At 47.2% G+C, this 5,000-nt stretch overlaps 1 protein-coding gene across 1 annotated transcript in view; it reads left to right on the top strand.

Annotated features, from left to right (window-relative positions):
• The first annotated feature begins 4,171 nt into the window (after window positions 1-4,171).
• The window catches only part of LOC122254398 (uncharacterized), a 3,853-nt gene continuing 3,024 nt past the window's right edge, over window positions 4,172-5,000 (top strand). The window contains exon 1 of the mRNA XM_086535377.1: window positions 4,172-4,404. The gene's annotated coding sequence lies outside the window, so the exon portion shown is untranslated. The remainder of the gene's footprint in view (window positions 4,405-5,000) is intronic.

Below are 5,000 nucleotides of genomic sequence, written 5' to 3'. Positions count from 1 at the left end.
AATGCCCACAATACTCCCTCTCCACCTTGCCCTCTCTCCCTCTTTTTCTGTCTGACTCTCTCTCTATCCCTCTTCCTCTATCTGGCTCTCTCTATCTCTCTTTCTTTGTCTGACTTTCTCCCTCACTTTCTGTTTCTTTCCCTCTATCTTGTTCTCTCTAGATCTCTCCCTATCCAAAACTCACTTTCTCTTTGTTACTCTCTCCCTCACTACTCTTTCTATCTCACTCGCTCACAGCCGACTCTCTCTTCCTCATTCCCTCTCACTCACTTCCTTACCACTCTACCTTCTCTTTCTCTATCTGTCTGTCTCACTTTCTCTCACACCCTATTCTCTCTCCCATACACTCCCTCTTCACCCTAACCTCTCTCTTTCTCTGTCCGTCTCACGCTATCTCTCTCATGCACTCCTTCACTCTAACCTCTCTTTGTCTGTCTGTCTCTCTCTCTCTCTTTAATGCACTCCCTCTATACCCTAACCTCTCTCTTTGTCTGTCCGTCTCTCTCTCTCTCTCATGCACTCCCTCTTCACCCTAACCTATCTCTCTGTCTGTCCGTCTCTCTCTCTCATGCACTCCCACTTTACCCTAACCTCTCTCTTTGTCTGTCCGTCTCTCTCTCTCTCTCTCTCTCTCTCTCTCTCTCTCTCTCTCTCATGCACTCCTTCTTCATCTTAACCTCTCTTTGTCTGTCCGTCTCTTTCTCTCATGCATTCCCTCTTCCCCTTAACCTCTCTCTTTGTCTGTCCATCTCTCTCTCTCTCTCATGCACACCCTCTTCACCTTAACCTCTCTCTTTGTCTGTCCATCTCTCTCTCTCTCTCATGCACTCCTTCTTCATCTTAACCTCTCTTTGTCTGTCCGTCTCTCTCTCTCTCTCATGCACTCCCTCTTCATCTTAACCTCTCTTTGTCTGTCCATCTCTCTCTCTCTCTCATGCACTCCCTCTTCACCCTAACCTCTCTCTTTGTCTGTCCGTCTCTCTCTCTCTCTCATGCACTCCCTCTTCACCTTAACCTCTCTCTTTCTCTGTCCGTCTCTCTCTCTCATGCACTCCCTCTTCACCCTAACCTCTCTCTTTCTCTGTCCATCTCTCTCTCATGGATTCCCTCTTCACCTTAACCTCTCTCTTTCTCTGTCCGTCTCTCTCTCTCTCTCATGCACTCCCTCTTCACCCTAACCTCTCTCTTTGTCTGTCCGTCTCTCTCTCTCTCATGCACTCCCTCTTCACCTTAACCTCTCTCTTTGTCTGTCCGTCTCTCTCTCTCTCATGCATTCCCTCTTCACCCTAACCTCTCTCTTTGTCTGTCCGTCTCTCTCTCTCATGCACTCCCTCTTCATCTTAACCTCTCTTTGTCTGTCCGTCTCTCTCTCTCTCATGCACTCCCTCTTCACCTTAACCTCTCTCTTTGTCTGTCCGTCTCTCTCTCTCTCTCATGCACTCCCTCTTCACCCTAACCTCTCTCTTTGTCTGTCCGTCTCTCTCTCTCTCTCATGCACTCCCTCTTCACCCTAACCTCTCTCTTTGTCTGTCCGTCTCTCTCTCTCTCATGCACTCCCTCTTCACCCTAACCTCTCTCTTTGTCTGTCCGTCTCTCTCTCTCTCTCTCTCTCATGCACTCCCTCTTCACCTTAACCTCTCTCTTTGTCTGTCCATCTCTCTCTCTCTCATGCACTCCCTCTTCACCTTAACCTTTCTTTGTCTGTCCGTCTCTCTCTCTCTCATGCACTCCCTCTTCACCCTAACCTCTCTCTTGGTCTGTCCGTCTCTTTCTCTCATGCATTCCCTCTTCCCCTTAACCTCTCTCTTTCTCTGTCCGTCTCTCTCTCTCTCATGCACTCCCTCTTCACCTTAACCTCTCTCTTTCTCTGTCCGTCTCTCTCTCTCTCTCATGCACTCCCTCTTCACCTTAACCTCTCTCTTTCTCTGTCCGTCTCTCTCTCTCATGCATTCCCTCTTCACCCTAACCTCTCTCTTTCTCTGCCCGTCTCTCTCTCTCTCTCATGCACTTCCTCTTCACCTTAACCTCTCTCTTTCTCTGCCCGTCTCTCTCTCTCATGCATTCCCTCTTTACCTTAACCTCTCTCTTTGTCTGACCGTGTCTCACTCTCTCATACACTCCCTCTAACCCTTAACCTCTCTCTTTCTCTGTCCGTCTCTCTCTCTCATGCATTCCCTCTTCACCTTAACCTCTCTCTTCGTCTGTCCATCTCTCTCTCTCTCTCATGCACTCCCTCTTCACCTTAACCTCTCTCTTTCTCTGTCCGTCTCTCTCTCTCATGCATTCCCTCTTCACCCTAACCTCTCTCTTTGTCTGTCCGTCTCTCTCTCTCTCTCTCTCATGCACTTCCTCTTCACCCTAACCTCACTCTTTGTCCGTCTCTCTCTCTCTCATGCATTCCCTCTTCCCCTTAACCTCTCTCTTTCTCTGTCCGTCGTTCTCTCTCTCTCTCATGCATTTCCTCTTCACCTTAACCTCTCTCTTCGTCTGTCCATCTCTCTCTTTCTCTTATGCACTCCCTCTTCACCTTAACCTCTCTCTTTCTCTGTCCGTCTCTCTCTCTCTCTCTCTCTCATGCACTCCCTCTTCACCTTAACCTCTCTCTTTGTTTGTTCGTCTCTCTCTCTCTTTCTCATACACTCCCTCTTCACCTTAACCTTTCTCTTTGTCTGTCCGTCTCCCCCCCCCCCCTCTCTCTCTCCCTGTAGCCCTGGGAGAAGAACACTGACGTTTCTCTACTGCACCAATTGCTTGGGATGGCCCGATGACTTACGCTTGCCTCCCGCCGGCGAGGCTGAATGTCAGAGTTGCGTCTTGTCTTCCTTCTCTCTCTCATGTCTGCCTCCTTTACCCTTTCTTATATCTATGGTGTATTTTGGTGACACAGGCAACCTCGGATAATTTTCCCCACCTTAGGGCATACAGACTAACAAATGCCGCTGCAGGAAGGAGCCAGGTGCGGGCTATAGGCGGAAGCGGGATTGCAAAGCAGCAATTATCATGTCTCTCACTCCCTCTCCGTCCTACCCCCTCTCTCTTTACCAGCTTATCCTTTTTCTCTCTCATGCACTCCCTCTCCACCCTATACTCTCCCTCTCTCTCTCCATTTCCATCTCCCTAACTTCCACATTGTCTCTCTGTCTCTTTCTCAGTCTCGCTGTCTCTCCTTTTCCTACTCCAGCCCCCTTTCTCTTTCCCTTTCATTTCTCCTTTCCCTTTATTTCTCATCCCTTCTCTCTCTCTCTCTCTCGCTCTCTCTCTCTCTGAAGCACACTGCAGGGTGCGGGTTAGTTGTTATCTAGCGCCACTTGAACGCTTATCATCTGTTGCAATGCCATGACAGCCGCGGCCCAGCATGTCCTTCTCTAACTCCAAGCACCTTCGTATCTGTGTACCCATGCAGGATTATTAGATTATTAAAATCATTAAAGTACTTATCAAAATTATTATATCATTAAAATTATCAAAGTACTTATGAAATTATTATTGAAATCCTTAAAGCAGGATGATTAAAGTGCCGTCTATTTGTGTGTGGCCTTCATGCAACGGACGCTCACAGAATGAGCTCACACGCACACACACCAGTGATGAGGGCAAGAGCAAGAATGAGAAAAATGAGGCCGAAGACAATGATCGTGATACCGAATGAGCTCACACGCACACACACCAGTGATGAGGGCAAGAGCAAGAATGAGAAAAATGAGGCCGAAGACAATGATCGTGATACCGAATGAGCTCACACGCACACACACCAGTGATGAGGGCAAGAGCAAGAATGAGAAAAATGAGGCCGAAGACAATGATCGTGATACCGAATGAGCTCGGGTGTGTTCCGCCGACGCCGGCTTCCTCCCTTACACCATAGCTGGATTCAGGGCAGTGGCTGTCGCTTCGCCGTTGCTGCTTGCGAGTGCCAAAGGAACTGCTTGGAATCGCTGTCGGTGGCTCAATCAACAGCTGGCGCATATTGGGCGAATCTTGGCCACTTCTTGCTCTCCTTTTCCTTCGGCGTGGCTTCGTCCGGCCACCGCTTGAACGACTCGCCTCTTATCTTGCTCAGGGGGCGGGGCGAGGGACACGGCGCCACCTTATTATTTCAGTGTTTTCTTCTTCTTCTTCTTCTTCTTCTTCTTCTTCTTCTTTCCTTAATTTCGTATCAATTTCTGTCGCAGTCCCAGAAGAGAGTAGCAAGGCTGAGTGGAAGGCGAGGTGGGGCAGCCCACTCGCCCGCCCATGGCTGCTGAGCTCGGGGGCGGAGACACAGATCAGATATTTATAAAGAGAACAGCGACCGATTACCTGCACTTCATGGTTGGTACTTGTGGAGTACAGTGTAAACCTTGTGAGTGGCTTGCTGTCGACAGCAGGAGAAACTTTAGGTCCAGACCCTCAACACCGATTCAGGTAAAGGAAAAGTTCTCTTCCCTCGTTTACTCTTTTCTTTCCTTTTCTCTTTCTTTCTGTCTCTCTGTCTTTCTCTTTCTCTCTTTTCTCTTCCTCTCGTTCCTTCTTTCTGTTTTTATTTTTCCATACTATTATACATTATTTTTGTAATAGAACATTACAAGAACCAAATAAAATGAATGTATTTGTTTTCTTTTTATTTCAAATATCAATGAATACTAATGAATATATATGTTAATCACCAAAACAGATTCAACCTCAAAGAAACTCGTTTGAATGATGGCAAGGGCTTAATAGGTTTCATCTCTAAAAATCTTACTTTAATCGAATCTATAAAAGTTATGTGTCAATTCCGATGTGAGTCCAATTATTTATATAATCGTTTATATGCATTATAAAGATAAACATGTAAGTGTGAGAGAGAAAGAGAGAAGGAGAGAAGTAGGGACTAAAGGGAGAAATAGAGAAAGAGCAAGAGAGGGATTATAAGAGAATGGTGGCGATAAAGAGAGATAGAGAGAGATGGGATGGAGGGAGGGATGTGGGAGAGAAAGACAGAGAGGAAAGTTAGGGAAGAAAAAATAGTGAGAGATTGA

Source organism: Penaeus japonicus, unplaced genomic scaffold (assembly GCF_977035675.1).
Source record: "Penaeus japonicus unplaced genomic scaffold, GWHDUDI00000001_assembly GWHDUDI00000212, whole genome shotgun sequence".
Taxonomy (NCBI): domain Eukaryota; kingdom Metazoa; phylum Arthropoda; class Malacostraca; order Decapoda; family Penaeidae; genus Penaeus; species Penaeus japonicus.
This window is presented reverse-complemented; position numbering and strand designations above follow the sequence as displayed.